Below are 18,527 nucleotides of genomic sequence, written 5' to 3'. Positions count from 1 at the left end.
AGATACAGCGCTACTAAAGAAACAAAAAGACCCCCTAACTCCACCAATGGCCCAAATAGTAAACAAATCTATTAATGAGAGTATTTTCCCTAATGTCCTGAAACTTGCCACTATAACCCCTGTACATAAATCAGGAGATAAAAAGGAGATAGGCAACTATAGACCTATAAGCATATTGCCCGCCTTCTCTAAGGTAGTGGAAAAGGTTGTAGCTGAACAACTGATTGCCCATCTTGAGTCAAAGGACTTATTACATCCTATGCAGTTCGGGTTTAGGAAAAAACACTCTCCCGAAACAGCTTGCTGCTACTTTCTAGAAGTCATCAAAACAAAACTTGACAAAGGAGGGGTGGCTGGAGCAGTTTTCCTCGACCTACGTAAGGCCTTTGATACAGTACAACACAACATTTTACTAAATAAACTGGCAAACTACAACCTCTCTACAACCACACTTAATTGGATGAAGTCCTACCTGAATGGCCGCCAACAATGTGTGCGAATAGGAGACCAAATATCGCCCTTAAAAGCATGCTCAATGGGAGTTCCGCAAGGTTCGATACTAGGACCACTGTTTTTCAGCCTTTATATAAATGACCTCCCCTTAGTCTGTAGAAACACTGATATAATTATGTATGCCGACGATACAGTAATTTTCACACACAGAAAGAACGAAAGGGAAGTTGCAGAGACCCTATCTAAGGAAATGGATAATGTCGCTCAATGGCTACATAACTCTTGTCTCATCCTTAATGTGAGCAAAACTGTAAGCATGTATTTCACAAACCATTATGAGTTGAGAGATTGCCCAAATATTTATGTAAATGGGCAAACTATTAAGAATGTACATGAAATTAAACATTTAGGAGTCACACTTGATCCGACCTTAAGCTTTAAGAAGCACGCGAAAAAACTAGCTAACTCGCTGAAGTTCAACATGGCTAACTACCGACACATAAGAAGTTCTCTGACACTTGAAGCATCAAATACGTACCTGAATGTAATGATACTCTCTCACCTTTCTTACTGCATGTCAAGTTGGTCGCAAGCAGGCAAAACAACACAACGATCTCTTGAATCACTATACAAAAACGCCCTCAAAACCCATGATAAGAAATCCCGACACTATCATCACTGTCATATCTTTGATAAGTATAATATGCTGACTTTTGAAAATTTGATCATGTACTCAAATGTTCGCCTATTGTTTAAGATCATCCATAATGATGCTCCTCCCCCTCTGAGACAGTTTGTGACTCTGAACTCTGAAATAATGACCCGAGCCACTAGATCAACTACTCAGGGGGCGTGCAGGATCCCACAACGTAAGACTGCTTTTGGTAAATCGTCTTTCATCTTCACTGCCATAAAACAGTGGAATAGCCTCCCAACCAAACTCACAACCACAACAAATCTACACACTTTTTCCCGCTTAACAAAGCAGTGGCTACTGTCACACCAGAGCTGCTCGCACCTGTAGTCGCACCTGCGGCTGTGCGTGCGTGTGTGTGTGTGTGTGTGTGTGTGTGTGCGTGAGTGTGTGTGTGTGAGAGTGTGTGTGTGTGTGGGGGGGGCATTTTGGGTTTTAAGGGTCTGAGCTTTGTATTAGCTTTGTAAGTAACTATGGCCGATGGTTTATTAGTTTACAATATTTTAATGATTGTATATTTGTTTGTTCAGGGACTAAGGGTGGAAATTAGCTTTAGGGCTATAGCCTTGTACAGTGCATCTCTCCCTTTCGGGTTAATGTCCCCTGTACCTTGTCCCTGTTTTCAAAAAAATAAATAAATCAAATCAAAATATGTGAAGCACTTTGTAAATGTGTGTTTTAAACAGTGCCATACAAATAAAGCTTTATTTACTTACTAACCTCTGACCACCAAAATCTAAGTGGACCTTTGTGCCAAGTTTGAAGAAACTCCCTTGAGGCATTTCTGAGATATCACATTCACGGCAATGGGACAGAGGCGTGTATGTACAAACAGACCAAAAACATAATGCTTTCAGCCACAGCTGTCATGTTCTCTCTCAGTTTAACTCAGAAAGGGCTGACATATCTTGCAGAAACTTCATGTTTTCTAGCTTGAGGTGGGACATGACATCCTAAACCCTCTGGACTCTGGACGCACAAGTTCATTCAAGGCCAACCAAAGACGCTGCTGAAGTGAAAATAGTGAGGAACGTTCAACTGGGCTCTATTGATTCCACTTACCAGTGACGCTGAGGAAGCACTCACTGAAACCCCAATGACCTTCACTAAACACTTCACACTGGTAAATGCCGGAGTCGTTGATACTGAGCCTGGACAGGTGGAGTCTGGCGAGTCCTTTTCCCAGGTCCTCCCTGTCCCATCGAGCTCGTCCCACAAACTGCTCGTCTTGAGACTCTGGGTGTTCAACACCGCCGTGTAGATGACATAAAGCCTTAGAAGTCCTACGATCGGGCAACCAAAACCTACAATAGACGATCAGTTTGGTGAGGGGTATGATGGGCGTGAAGGTCCACTCCATGCTGATGCTGCTGTTCTCCACGGCATGGTAGTCAGTCTGGCTCACATTCACAGTAAATTTTCCTGTAGGGGAGAGATGAAAGAAGCAGAGTTATTACAGTTTTGTATTTTTCATTAGTTTTTATTCATTTTTATTTTGTTTTTATTTTTTGTTTTCTATTCAGTTTCATTTCAGTTTCAGTTTCCAGAGGCGGTTTGCTGGTTTTAGCTTCGTTTTTAGTAGTTTCCAGTGCCAAAACCACCATTTCATCATTGGGGGGGTACAGATATTTTGGGAATGCCTTAATATTCCAGCAATACTTTTTTGGGTTCTTGTTCTATCTGTTATTTATGGCCTGTATGCCTCATTTATCTGAGCTTTGCATCTTGAATTCAATTTCTAAAAAACACAATTTCTTGATTATTTTGACTATAAGAACTAATCAGATGAAACATAGTATACTGTTTATCACAGACTGCTTTGTATGAAGGTTCCCAAGGAAATTTATTTTGAAACCATTTAGACTTTTTATACAGTAACAAAAAGTAACACCTGTTGTGTTCCCGGTCAAAAGTGACCGGGAAGATTCAATGAAATTATCCCAACACTGCACTGCACATTTCACAATTTTACAAGATAATGAACAAATAACATCAACAGTAACATTATAATTTCCATCAGATGTGTCTTTGCCTGATAACAAAAAACAAACAAACAAACAAACAAACAAACAAACGGATAACAAAATCAGGCTTCTAAACTTGGTGGAGTGGGTTAACTCAAACTTCAATGGTGCTTTTTCTCATGCACATGTTGGACAATATGTGCAGGTTTTTGCATGTGCCTTGCAAACATATGCATTGCACTTCAGACAGATTATGCTTGGAAGTGTACACGTGTGTGTGTGTGTGTGTGTGTGTGTGAGAACTGACAACAGGTCATGCACCTGTAGGAGAGAGCCTCTAAAGGGAAAAGGTTCCCAAACCCAGTCCTTGTGTGTGCGTGTGTGTGTGTGCGTGTGTGTGTGTGTGTGTGTGTGTGTGTGTGTGTGTGTGTGTGACCATAGCTGACAAATGAGGATGTACTTGAGCTCAGTTTTTACACTAATTGTAGTTTCCCCCATTCATTTCTAATGGCCGGTCATTTTTGACCGGGAACAACAAGAACGTCCAAAAGTTGAATAAAAAGCACAAAGCTGTATGCAAATGAATAAAATTTATTTTGTCTGTTGAAATCCTCTTTGTGGACAAAGTCATGGAATCTTAGGTCAGTCTGATCACATTAACTATATTTTTTTAGAGATAAAACATTTAAAACGGTCACATTCAACCGGTACACAACATGAGGGTTAAGAAGTTCAGAAAAGATATTACAATAGAAACACAACTCATGCTTGTTGTGCTCACATATTTGACCAAACTGACAAAGACTAAAAACTACAGACAGCTCTGAATATTTCACACGCACATCATTTATCAAATCTTAACCTGATATGAGTAAAACTCTAAAATACAATATTGCCTACCAAGATACCAAGATAAACTTTAAGGGTAAATCACCAACATAAGACTTGTTGCCTCAGAAGTACTGTTCCTCTCCTGGTATGTGACTGCAGTAGAAGTAGAAGTACTGTTCCTCTGCTGGTATGTGACTGCAGTAGAAGTAGAAGTACTGTTCCTCTGCTGGTATGTGACTGCAGTAGAAGTAGAAGTACTGTTCCTCTGCTGGTATTTGACTGCAGTAGAAGTAGAACTGTTATACCTGGAGCAGCAGAGCTCCTCTGAACGGCCTCGCTCTCTAGTTTGTGTCTGTAAAGTTTGATGAGGCTGTGATTCTCCTAGAGGTCACTAGAGGTCATTTTCTACAGCGACGTCCAGTTTGACAAAAGTCTCTGCCTGCAGTGAAATGGCTGCTACTAGGGGTGTAATGATACACAAAAATCACGATTCGGTACGTAGCTCCGTTTTGAGGTCTCAATTCGGTACATATTCGATACAGTGTGGGAACAAAATGCAAAACATAAAATTGATTTAAATAAGCAATTTAATGTTTGTTAGGAACTTTATTGTAACATTATACAAAATATAGAAAAAAAATAGAATACCGCTGCCATGTGCTGGTAATAAGTTTTCCAATAACTATTCTCATTAGAAACAAAGTACACTATATTACCAAAAGTATTCGCTCACCCATTCAAATGATCAGAATCAGGTGTCCTAATCACTTGGCCTGGCCACAGGTGTATAAAATCAAGCACTCAGGCATGCAGACTGTGAAACAAGACATTTGTGAAAGAATGGGCCGCTCTCAGGAGCTCAGTGAATTCCAGCGTGGAACTGTCATAGGATGCCACCTGTGCAACAAATCCAGTCGTGAAATTTCCTCGCTCCTAAATATTCCACAGTCAACTGTCAGCTCTATTCTAACAAAATGGAAGCGTTTGGGAACAACAGCAACTCAGCCACCAAGTGGTAGGCCACGTAAAGTGACGGAGAGGGGTCAGCGGATGCTGAAGCGCATAGTGCAAAGAGGTCGCCGACTTTCTGCACAGTCAATTGCTACAGAGCTACAAACTTCATGTGACCTTCAGATTAGCCCAAGTACAGTACGCAGAGAGCTTCATGGAATGGGTTTCCATGGCCGAGCAGCTGCAGCCAAGCCACACATCACCAAGTGCAATGCAAAGCGTCGGATGCAATGGTGAAAAGCACGCCGCCACTGGCCTCTAGAGCAGTGGAGACGCGTTCTCTGGAGTGATGAATCACGCTTTTCCATCTGGCAATCTGATAGACGAGTCTGGGTTTGGAGGTTGCCAGGAGAACGGTACATTTCAGACTGCATTGTGCCGACTGTGAAATTTGGTGGAGGAGGAATTATGGTGTGGGGTTGTTTTTCAGGAGCTGGGCTTGGCCCCTTAGTTCCAGTGAAAGGAACTTTGAATGCTTCAGGATACCAAAACATTTTGGACAATTCCATGCTCCCAACCTTGTGGGAACAGTTTGGAGCGGGCCCCTTCCTCTTCCAACATGACTGTGCACCAGTGCACAAAGCAAGGTCCATAAAGACATGGATGACAGAGTCTGGTGTGGATGAACTTGACTGGCCTGCACAGAGTCCTGACCTGAACCCGACAGAACACCTTTGGGATGAATTAGAGCGGAGACTGAGAGCCAGGCCTTCTCGACCAACATCAGTGTGTGACCTCACCAATGCGCTTTTGGAAGAATGGTCAAAAATTCCTATAAACACTCTCCTCAACCTTGTGGACAGTCTTCCCAGAAGAGTTGAAGCTGTAATAGCTGCAAAAGGTGGACCGACATCATATTGAACTCTATGGGTTAGGAATGGGATGGCACTTCAGTTCATAGTATGAGTAAAGGCAGGTGAGCGAATACTTTTGGTAATATAGTGTATATATGAAATACGTTTTCCAATAAATAAAATATTCTCAAATAAACAAAATATATATAAAACATATATTTATAAAAACTCCAATGGCAGTTGTTATAGTTTTGGCCTGATCTGAATTGCTAGGGAGAGGCTGCTTGAATGCCATAGTCAGCTGCGTTTGCACTAGGGTGTTTTTTTTTTTTTTTTTTTTTTTTTCTTGTACCAGAGATATTCACACTCAGATGATGCCATTTCAAATTTCCAATTTTTTTTTTTTTTTTTTTTTAGAAATTTTCAATACGAATCCATGTATTGTTGCACCCTAGGGGGTGCTATGGGGGCCAACATCATCACACAGGACTCAAATGTGGCTCATTGAATCCACAAGAGTCTCAGCTTTCCAGTCAAAGCAACTGATGCAGCTCCAAGACTGTTTAGGCCCCAGTCTGCACACACACACCATTTTACAACAGGCCACAAGAACACATGTGGACTGCAGGCTTTGGGGCCCAAACTGCATGGGATTAGCAGAAGGTGGGCGTGTCTGCAAAGGGGAGAGAACCCATTTACATTCACACAGCTGGAGGTCAGAGGTCAAGGGACCCTGCTGACAGTAACAGCCAGGCCTCAACCATTGGGAACAATGTTATTTTCCTTTTCTAAAAAAATTATTAGTCACAGATGTAAGGGACAGGAATACAGGATGTTAAGATGTGTGTAATGATGTAAAGAACTTTATCTGAAGACAGATTTAAACTCAGTGTCTCTCCCTCAGCTCCAGTCTGTCCAGTCTGACCAGTTCAGCTCAGCAGCTCTGCCATCAATTCTACCTTTTAACAAAGTTTATAATGTTCAGTTTGTGTTGACATTGTGCAGAATGTGTCACTTTAATTCTGTGTTTATTACTGAGGTTGTAGTTTGCAGAGGTCTGCTGCTGGACTGCATTATACTGAGAGGTGTTTCTGATTTTTTTGTCCTCCCTATTTATATACAATGAATGTGGACAGAATAGTGGAAACAGCTGTCAGTAAAGTGCAGTCCAGTCCAACAGCAGCACTAACTATGAGCTCAATGCCAAACATAGAAGTGAATGAACACCTCTGTTACCATGACAACAAGACAAGCTGAGCATTATAGGCAGCAGGAGAGGAAACTTTATGGCACAACAGCTGGATTAGATTAGATTAGATTATACAGGTGGAGCTGATAAAGTGACACTGAGTGTGTATTTCAGTGTGATGAACAGAAGGTGTGAGCTCACCGCAGACAGAGGAGGTCAGGACCAGCAGCAGCAGGAGGCTGGAGATCATCTTCTCCCTGTGGAAGCAGAGAACATGAAGACGTCTGAGGGACAGTGAAGGCATCACAGGCAGCACAGCCTTGCAGAGCCTCTGCCATTAAAAACCTCCAGCCGTGACTCTGCAAAAGCTCGCCTGGAAAAAAAATCTGTTTTCTTGTGATTTGAGCCAGCTGCAGTTACACACACAAACACACACACACACACACACACACACACACACACACACACACACACACACAGGAGAACAGGAGAACAGGAGGGAGGGAGACGAGAGAGAAAGAGAGCGAGGGGCCACAAAGAGAGACAACATGAACACACTGGAAAGGTGTAGTTAAGTTAGCTTTCTTTCCCCCTGTCCATGTCATATGATACATTGGATAATACAGGAAACACTGAGCTATAAGGCCAATTATAACATTTTTTTTTACTTGAACTTTTATTGTTTTTCAGCAATTAGAAAATAGGAAATATCATACATGAATGATATAGCAAAACATATCTATACAAAATAACAGCAGAAAATTAAATAGATAATAATAAAAATAATTAAATAAAACAAAATACAGTAAAGTAAGATAATAATAATAATAATAATAATTACTATCATTATTCTTCTTATTATTAGGCTAATTATAACATGATACTACAAATTTACTCTCAGTGTCTACTTAATCAAGTCCAACTGTCCAGTCTGATGCAGTTCAGCTCAGCAGCTCTGCCATAAATTCTACCTTTTAAAAAAAGTTTATCATGTTCAAACATTGTGTAGAATGTGTCACTTTAATTCTGTGTTTATTACTGAGGCTGCAGAGATCTGCTACTGCCTGTAGCGGTTTTAGGCATGGGCCAAGCTGCAAACACAAGCCAATAGTCCTGATGGTGGCGCTACAGCAAGCCTCTAAATTTCAAAACTTTGAAAATTTATAATAAATCAACCATATGTGTTACAGCTTTGCAACTTTCATCAAAATGAAGCCCCAATACTGAAGAAACCTTTGTACACTTTACACCTAAACATCAGTTTTTCACTTATGAAGCAAATCAATCATTCAATCAATCAGTTTTGTCTTGATGACTGATTTTTACAGTGGTTTGAAATCTGCCTTTCCGCGCACAGGCGGCTTCTGTCATGTGACTGGCTTAGTCAATTTGTGAAGCCTCACATGAAATGACACTTGTCAATTAGCTCAGTGAGTTAGAGTGTTGTCCTTCATGCCAGAAACTGTGAGTTCAAGCCTCAACTGATGCAAAATGCACATTAGAATGCCACTTTTCTCTTCATCTTCCTGTTCTCCACTTGTTGCTTAGAATTGCCTAAAATTGCCCGGCCACGACCATTGCTGCGCAGCCGCTAGAATTACAAACTGGACTCAAATCAGTCAGGAGACCCTGAACCTGCCTCGTATCACTGACGTCACAGGGACTGCGAGCGTCTTTAGATATCAATATTTCCAACCACACAAACACAGAAAACGCAGGAGTTTCTTCATTCAGTCATAATAATGTCTGGTTCAAGTCCCCGCTCCTCGCAGCTCTTTCTCCTCTGTTCATTTGTTCTTTCACACCGAACTCATTTTATCCACCATAAAATCACGATTTCTGTGAGCCAGAGGCGGATCTATCTATCTATCTATCTATCTATCTATCTATTATATTTATTCAATGGTGACGTGACATTGCACGGATGATTCTAGTAGTCCATCCTCTCATCTTCCTGCCCCCTCAGCCTCTTTGGCTGCTGTTTCAGCTCAAACGCAGCAAAAATGAAAATGAATCCCAAACTGAGCGCATATTTACCCTGGTAACACATGTCCGTCCCTCCGTCCTGCAGGCTGAGTTGACAATCAGCTTCGGACCACACCGCTTGTATTGAGCGTCTTCATGTGACGTTTCTCTCTCTCTCTCTCTCTCTCTCTCTCTCTCTCTCTCTCTCTCTCTCTCTCTCTCTCTCTCTCTCTCTCTCTCTCCCTCTCTCTCTCTCTCTCTCTCTCTTTCTTTTTTTTTTTTTTTTTTTTTTTTTTTTTTTTATTGAGTTTTATTGGGTCATTTTCTTTCCAGAATAAAAAGCAGCACTCCCACTAATCCACAGCAGCCCTCTGTTCTGTTCAGTGGGAAAAAAAATCTTGCACAAATAAGCAACAATACACCAAAATACATCTATAGGATCTTGTGTTTTTCTTTTAATAATAAAAAAAACTTGTTATAGATAGAAAGTAAATTATTTTCATTTTCATCTTGAGAAAAACACCACATGAAGACATTCCTACAGCACAAGAAGGCGATGCCTCAGCTGCTCAGTAATAACACAGGGGAGGACCGACATGCACTCAGTGGGGTTAGTATGAGGAGTCATTTATTTGACAGAGTAACTCACACTGGACTGCATCTGGACTCTGAAGAGACATCGCCGTGACTTGGGCCGATTCACAAGAAAACAACTCAACTCATTGATTTAGACGAGGTGCTGACGATTTTTTCAATTTCGTTTTTTATAATCTTAAGAGTGACCTGCTGGTATTTATTTGGGGGAAAAATAAATCAAATTCAATAAAAATTGGAAAAACACAAAAGGCAAACAATCAAAAAGCCAAAATGACAAATATCTTTCAAGATATTTATGAAATCGATTGGAAGGAGAAAATTTATATAATAAAAATGCCAGACTGTAACAGAGAGATAACACAAAAACTTTTCTAGAAAAATTCTTTTCTAGGGAAAAATTATGTTGAAATAAAATCAAATCTAACCAGTGTGATGCAGCCTTGGCGACACCCAGTGGTCATTTTTTGGTACTGCATGTAACTTTAACTGCTCTAGAAGTTCTTACAGGAGCTGAGGGAGACTGCTGGGGTCTGAAATAAACATCTGAAGGCTTTTTACAGAAACTTTAAAGTCACACAAAAGGTTTTCAAAAGCTTTTATTTTTACAACTCAAAAAATAATTATATAATATAATATATATATATATATTATAATAATTGGCATGTGGTTCATGGAATTTCATTGAAATTACACAACATAATAATAGAATATATTATTTCTAGGGAAGCATTAAGAGGCCATACAGTCCATTATTTTTTTCTTTTTTATCTTAAGATAAATTAACATTTGAACTCCAGTTTCCCCTTAAATTTCCCCTTAAGTGGCTTCAAAGTCAGAAAACACATTTTTTCCCGCATTGCACTCCAACCCTTTACTCTACTTTGGTCCAGGTTGTGTAACAACAGGCAGGAGGAATAACCAATAAAGCTGCCTTCAAACTGACAACAAATAAATAAAGAAAAGGCAAGTTAAAATGTCATGATGTGCTTTTTGTAATGACCACAGCATTAAAAAAAAAAAAAAAAAACACTTAAAAATATAAAAACACTTTAAGTATTTAGAAAGCTTTTTGAAATGCAGCCTTTGCGACACATTGAGTGACACATCCCCTGAACACGCAGAGTGGATAAAGAAAAAATGCCAGCAAACTGTGGCTGGCTTTCTCTGTTATTGCATAAGTTCTTCATGGCCATGTGTAGGGTTGCCACCCGTCCCATAAAATACAGAATCATCCCTTATTTTCATAAATATCCCATACACGTCTGTCACACACACATCAACACTGAATAATGAACAAAATAAAACACAGCAAATGTTAAGGGCAGCTAATTTAATCGTGGCAGGACCCGGGTAGTGAGGAGCTGAGGCTCTCTCTCTGTGTGACTGTCTGCCTGCCTGCCCACTCCTGTCACCAGTTGCCTAGTTACACACAGCGACGCTGCGCACTGCACGCCCCAGGGCACCTGAGGGTTTTAAAGATGTCGGCTACACCCGACACTCCACCACGTCCAACAAAGCAAAAATGTTTGCAAAAGTACAGAGGTGAATGGCAAGAGGCGAACCCGCAGCTCGACAGCGTCAGTTGCAGCGAGGACAAGGCAAAACGTGTCGGGAGTGTTTTCTGTGGCTCATGGTGGACTGGCTGACGTGCAGCAACACGCAGGAGAGGATCAACACAGAATAAACACAGGAACCAGAGTCACAGTGTTTCATAGCTGTCACAGCTCCAGAGGTCCATACGGTAAATGACATCATTATATGATTTCCTATATGGTTGTGTATTTACCAGAAGACGTCAGTGCTTATGCTGATGATACCCTACAGTATTCTAGTAGACTGCTTTAGGCTACATGTCTGATTTGTTTATTACTTTTCAAGGCTTTTAAGTTTTTAAAGTCGAATAAATAAACATAAACATAAATAAACAATATTATTAATCAACTGTGGCCTTTGCCTATTTGAAGAACAACTCAATCAGAACTCTGATTCATTATGTAATAAATAAATAAATACATACATACATACATTCAATCATACATAAATAAATAATTTCTTTGCCGTGGCCATGAGGCCAAGAAGCCGCGGTGGGCATCCTTTATTTTCATTTCTCAAAGGTGGCAACCCTAACCCTGCATCTAAGTTGTTTTTTTCTTTTTCTGTGTGACTGTGGTCACTTTTTTGCATCTTTGGAAATCTACATGTGTCTTTTATAAGACCCATGCAAAAACTAAAAGAAAGTGTATCTTATTTCAGATGAAGGTGTGTTCATCTCTTTACACTCATTATAAGCCATATTCACCTGACAAATCCAGATTAACATCTTATTTCAAGATATAAACAAAAACAAAGCCTTAATTGCTTGAAATGAGTCAAAATCATGCTGTCAAAGCTCCAAAATGCAAAATGTTCTCAAATTGCTTAAGTTAAGGACCCATGTTCAAGAAAGTTAACAAAAATATTTTGCTGAAATGGTATGTCAAGTTTTTTTACTCAGTTCCTTTAATTTAGGCCTTATTCCTTTTTCTTTTAATCTTTCTTAATGAAATGACATATTTATCATTGCTTGTCAGGTCAATGGAGTTTTAAAAAGTATGTGTCACAGACTCTTATCAGTTGTTTTTTTACCATTTGATCCTGCATGGAGGATCAAGTGAAAAGTGAAGTGAAAACAGCTGACTGATTATGAGACACACCCCTGAACACGCGATTGGCGCACAGGACGGTGAAAACAGGTTAATTGGGGATCACAGACAGGTGTGGGGAGCAGTAGCGGTTTTAGGCACGGGCGAAGCGGGCAGCCGCCCGGGGCGGCATATTTTCATGTCACGTGGGGGGCGGCATGAGAGCAAAAAAAAAAAAAAAAAAATCATCCTCGCTGCAAAGCAGTTTTCTATTGCTGTATTCATCTGAATATAAGACAATATTTTTTTCCATTGAAAATGCCCTGAAAAAACGCCCTCGTCTAATATTGGGGTCTAAGCAAATACACATGTATTGTGCTTGCATATAAACCAGTAGGTAGGCTCGCCTGATGCCGCAATTACCGGCGAATGGCCGCATTGCGCAGTCAATAATCAACCATGTTGTCTGTGTCACTGTCCGTTGTGCTGCTGCAGCCGCGTATGAACAAAAGTTGATTTATAATGAGAGGATGGCAGTATGTGTGTGCTGCTCACCTGTCAGATCCGGCAGACCTGACCGGGTGGGCGCAGCACCTGTAGGGCCGGTGCCGCGACCGGCCCGCCTGATGCTGACCGGTGGCTTTTTTTTATATATATACACAAACAAGATTTTGTCCATATAAAAAGTATTTTTCCAAAAAAGGCATTTGTGCAGGTGTTGGCGCCCCTGCTCTGGGAGGGGCGCGTCTAGCCGCCAGAGGGGCACCGGTAGCGGCCGTTATCGCTTGGAAGTTCTCGTCGTGCGCGCGCGCGCGCGCGCGCGCGCGGGGGGCTAGAACGGTAGGGCGCAAGACAGTAATTTCGCCCAGGGCGGCAACATGGGCAGAACCGCCACTGGTGGGGAGACGGGGAAACGCCGAGACAAGGGAGACGGCGAGGGCACCGAGCAGAGGACACACACTAACGGGAACAAACGGCTGGACCGCATCGGTGAGGGAAAGCTGTGTGGCGACGGCGTGTGGGCCGAGCGAGCGAGCGAACAGCAAGGACGACATCCGACGAGCGGCGGAGGAAAAGCCGGAAAAGGATTGGTTCAACGCTCACGTAACTATATGAAAAGGAAAGCGAACCAATCTTATTGACCAGTGTCATGAAACGGTTCGTATGATATCGTACGAAAAATAATGCACAAATTTCCTTGCATTTTCCTACGAATTTCCAGCAGCACGAGCGATCAGCGCGCCTGTGCGAGCCCCGAAGCGAGAGCCTTAAGAAAAATGGCGGACATTCCTTCTATTCTCACTGGAAAATGCAATATTTTAAGAGAGCTTATGCATTCAAATGCGTTTTTGCGTTGCTGCACTGTAAGCCTTTAAAAGTGTCTCAGGTGGCCATATTAAGTCAATGGGAAAATATGAAATATGAAACATTGAGTATTTTAAGGGGAAAATAAGCTTTGAAATGGTCCAAATTGAAAAGTATGACTGTGTTTAAGACTAACATCAATATTATAGAAATAAATTTGGCCATTAAATACCCCCTTAAAGAAGTTTGACTGATTTTATCAAGCTTGGCCCTAAAAGAGGTCTGCAGATGTACACCTGAGACAGCCTTGGCTTGGAGCACGATGAAAATCAAACTTTGTCACAGAACAACAATGAAGACATCGTTTGAAAGGTCTTGACCTATGGAGTAACATATCTCAGTGTGAGACCAGTGGGCAGTTCCTGCTCCTCAGGAATGCCCTTTGAACCTTGCACCTGAGACACTTTTAAAGGCTTACAGTGCAGCAACAAAAAATGGCACAGACATGGGGTCAACATTTTTGGAAAGCTCTTGACCTCTACTATCATGCCTGATGGCAAACCAATAGGGGGCGCCACTGACTAGTGTCAAAACATGGAAAAAACATGATTTCACTGTCTTAAGAAAAAAATAAATAAAATCTGACCAAACAGGCGTTCTTCCCACACCCAAAAACTATAAAAAAGATTGAAGAATTAGTGATCACAACATCACATAATAGACATAACATATTAGAACTACAAAATCTATAAGTATAATATTTATATTTATATATACCTAAACGGTCCCACAATTCCATCTCTGCTGTAATCCGGAAGCCAAGCAACGACATTTCGTTGCCAAAATCTCACTGCTGTGTTTTTTTGTGCAATGACAATAAAAGAAGTCTAAGTCTAAAATCTATGGCACAGGACAGCTCTGTGTGTTGCAACTCTGCACGAATTGTAGTTCTGGTACCCCTCTTCCAGGTTAGGATAAACATTGTGAATTTAGGTTTAAAAACCATACATACGGTAGTTTTTCCAACAGCAAAACTATAACCTTAACATGTAGCCTATGTTTATATCACGAGTAAAGATGTGTTATGAAAAATAAAAATATATATATAAATCTTTAGTGCTATTTTGACGTGTTTCCGCGGTTTTTCCACCCGCTCTGTTTCGCTGACTGCAAGGGTTGTGTTCAATGGCGTAACATATCAGCATATTATCAACTTTCATGCACTTTATTACACTTTATTGACTTTATTGATGAAAGTTAAATCAGACACGTCGCTGATAAACACTAGGATTATGGGTAATGTAGTGCTTCTCCGTGATATGACATCGCAAATAAAACGTGTTTTCTTAAAATAAAGTTGATATTATACGGGACTTGTGGACTCGGATGAAGCACATGCCATCGTTACACAGCCTCATAGCTCGTGGTAAGTCTGCCTTGGATGGTTACAACGTTATGGCTAATAATCAGACCTTTTTCCGGAATATCGATTAAATTTGCACTTCCGGGATCTGTGAAGCACCACCCACGGCGTGACGTCACGGAATCTCGCTGACTTTCAGTGGATACTGTTTGTGTGGTGACCACACGGAATTAAAACCATAGAAATCGATTAAAACAGGTTACATGCGAGGAGCACGCAATACGTTATTAGGAGGTCATGCTCATTTCACGGATTTCTGTGAGAGCAGGTTAACCCCACGCCTCCCTCCCCAGATTTCCACGGCGAGCGGAAGCTACATCAGCGACAGTGGTAGCAGCGTCCATAGCAACAGCCATAGCATCGATAGAAACCTGAAAGAATCTTCATAATAACTAACAAAGTAAACATTATATACACTAACTGAACGAAGATTTTGGAAATAAAATGCACATTTCCCGCTAGAAATGTTATCAAAACGCATTTGAATGCATAAGCTCTCTTAAAATATTGCATTTTCCACTGAGAATAAAAGGAATGTCCGCCATTTTTCTTAAGGCTCTCGCTTCGGGGCTCGCACAGGCGCGCTGATCGCTCGTGCTGCTGGAAATTCGTAGGAAAATGCACGGAAATTTGTGCATTATTTTTCGTAGGAATACCTACGAACGTTTCATGAGAACAGCCTGGTGTGTGTGTGCTGCCATTTTGACTGAGAACCGTGATCTGAGGTCGGTTAATTTCTGTTTCCAGCAGCGGCCGCCCGAGGGAGGGACCCCGCACGCTGAGCTGCCGGACCGGAGCCGAGACCTGACGGACCCAGGAGCCCTCTGCCTTCCCTGCCCCCCAACACTCGAGTAGCGCACTTTTGTCTGGATGTAGTGGACTGGCATTGCCCCCGCGAACGTTGGAGATTGAACTGTGGACTCTTTCTTTGCATGACATTTATTGGGCTGCTGCATTTGCAAGTATCCTAGAATTTTAGCCTTTTGGTAAACTCTATTTTATGTTTTATTCTGGCCTTGTTTTAGTTATTTTAACCTGTAATTTTAGCAGTTTTATTAAATTACTTAAACTCAATCCGGTATCTGGTCCTTAACAGTGGAAACTATATTGCTGGTATAGAGGAAAGAACCTCACACTATTGTGTGTGACATTTGATGGCATATTTTTTACAAGAAGTCAAACAAATTTCCTTAGATTTGAGACTTGTGTCATTGTGCTGGTTAGAAAACAACAGCAGAGTTTCTTTTTGTTGCTGTTGCATTTGTTTAAAAGCAAATTTAGTTAAAAAGAGATACCTGTCATTTTGTTCTATTTTCTTATGATTGTTCTTTGATATGTATGGTCTTGGTCTCGTCTCGGTCACAACCTCCAAATGTCTTGGTAATGTCTTGGTCTCGATTGGTGCAGGCATGACTACAACACTATTAGCGACACAGAGCTACAACAGGAACCCCCATGAGAGCAGAGACAATGAGAGCAGCTGGAATGTGATGTTGTATGGATGGACGGCCTGATCCATGTTCCTCCCACCTCCTCAGTTCCGATGTCTCTGCTTTGTGGACAAAAACCACGGATCAGCTGTGGAGTGCCTGTTCCCTCATGGAGCAGCAGGGCTGAAGGAACTATTTCTTTTCACACCACAGGGTCAGGCTGGGGCTCAACGCTGGCAGATTCCTCTGTATCTGGATCTAATAAAGTAATAACAGTAATAACAAGAATGGCACACTGGCATGTAAACAAACACAAACATCATTCATTCATTCATTCATCTTCTAAACCACTTATCCTCACTAGGGTCGCGGGGGCGCTGGAGCCAATCCCAGCGCTCATAGGGCGAAGGCAAACACAAACATAACATTGCAATTTGTCAAAAAGAAAGAAAAAGTAAATATACCTTGTGTTTCTGAGCTACAGAGTCCGCAAACGAATACCACCACCATGAGAAGAGCTACAAGAGAACCGATCACAGCTCCAATCACAACTCTGATGTTGACGGCCGCTCCATCTTCTCCCTCCTTTGGCTCTTCTGGCAGGTGTTTTGCAGCTGTGAGGAGAAAACATACCAGAGTTTGTGCAGAACATTCAGTTTGTCCACTCAACAAGAACATTTACATCGGTTCTAGAGAAAATGGGAAATTTAAAAATGGTACAAATTATTCATTTTTCCAACAAATTCAATATAAAGGAGTCCTATCTGACACCCGACACAAAGCAGCACCAAGCGTGACAACAGTTGTCTTTTCTAGTTTCCAAGTGGCTCAGTTGTCATTTCCCCGTCCAGCGCCCCTTTGTGGAAACAGCAAAGTGTCTTGTGTCCATCTGAGCTCCATGGGCCTGTTGCTCTTAAAATGAGCTGAGCTCAGCTGCAGTGTTGCTGCGTTGCTGAAAGTGACTGAGCAACAAACAGCAGCTCTGAAGTCAAAGCTGCAGGTCTCTCTGCTATTTGAAACTCATTATCCAGACAGTGACGGTGGCCTCCATAGGGGGCGCCGGCGAGCGTCCGCTCTGCTTGTCCCACAAACAAGGACGCTGCTTCACCTCAGGGGGCACTGAGCACACCTGGCTCTTAAAGGAATGGGAGACAGCACTCTGATTGGTTTACTGCATGTTACACCAAAAACACACCCATGACTAATGAAGAGACTCAGTACAAGCCTTTTGAACGCGGCGCCTGGAGCTACCAGCCTTTTTTCCACCATTAAAATAGCAAAAGTGGACTTGGACACATCCTGAATGCACTTCATGTTCTACAAACTCCAAATGTTGAAGAGTTTAAAACATTGAACAGAACATTTCCTCCTCTAAGAACTTTGTGTTAATCCTCTGGGTTGTGGTAGCATCTAACCCTGATAATGATGGGTAAGACATCCACCTTGAGTTGAAACCACAAAAAATGTGTTTTGTGAAGTCCCAGTGACTTTGACCTTTGACCTCTCAACTCATTTCCCACAGATTTCTTTTAAAAATGGCAACATCTGTGAGTCTTGTGCAGCATGTCAGCAGCACCACACATGACCACAGTCACACCTTGGATTTAGATTTTACTCTGGGCTTCTCTCTAACCCTAATTCCTGATTTAATTAAAAGTAACACAGCCCAAGGTTCCAGCCATTTCTGCAACTCAGAAAGAGTTGACATATCTTGCAGAAACTAACTTCATGTTTTCCAACTTGAGGTGGGACATGACATCCTAAACCCTCTGGACTCTGGACGTGCAAGTGCATTCAAGGCCGACCAAAGACGCTGCTGAAATGAAAACAGTGAGGAACGTTCTACTGGGTTCTATTGATTCCACTTACCAGTGACGTTGAGGAGGCACTCACTGAAACCCCAATCACCATCAGTGACGACTTCACACCGGTAAATGCCGGAGTCACTGATACTGAGTCTGGACAGGTGGAGTCTGACAAGTCCTATTCTCAGGTCCTCCCTGTCCCATCGAGCTCGTCCCACAAACTGCTCATCTTGAGACTCTGGGTGTTCAACACCGCCGTGTAGATGACATAAAGCCTTAGAAGTCCTACGATCGGGCAACCAAAACCTACAATAGACGATCAGTTTGGTGAGGGGTATGATGGGCATGAAGGTCCACTCCATGCTGATGCTGCTGTTCTCCACGGCATGGTAGTCAGTCTGGCTCACATTCACAGTAAATTTTCCTGTAGGGGAGAGACGAAAGA

The 18,527-nt window shown here is 41.8% G+C and overlaps 2 protein-coding genes across 2 annotated transcripts in view; both read right to left on the bottom strand.

The window, feature by feature from the left end:
- LOC115376730 (butyrophilin subfamily 2 member A2-like) overlaps positions 1-9,024 on the bottom strand; it is a 114,884-nt gene extending 105,860 nt beyond the window's left edge. The window contains exon 1 of the mRNA XM_030076505.1: positions 8,974-9,024. The gene's annotated coding sequence lies outside the window, so the exon portion shown is untranslated. The remainder of the gene's footprint in view (positions 1-8,973) is intronic.
- Positions 1-18,527, bottom strand: part of LOC115376687 (myelin protein P0-like) — a 129,723-nt gene that overhangs the window by 90,078 nt on the left and 21,118 nt on the right. The window lies entirely within an intron of this gene.

The sequence above is a fragment of the Myripristis murdjan genome, chromosome 18 (assembly GCF_902150065.1).
Source record: "Myripristis murdjan chromosome 18, fMyrMur1.1, whole genome shotgun sequence".
In the NCBI taxonomy this organism is placed as follows: Eukaryota; Metazoa; Chordata; class Actinopteri; order Holocentriformes; family Holocentridae; genus Myripristis; species Myripristis murdjan.
Note: the sequence above shows the minus strand (reverse complement) of the source record. Positions and strands in the feature narration are given on the sequence as shown.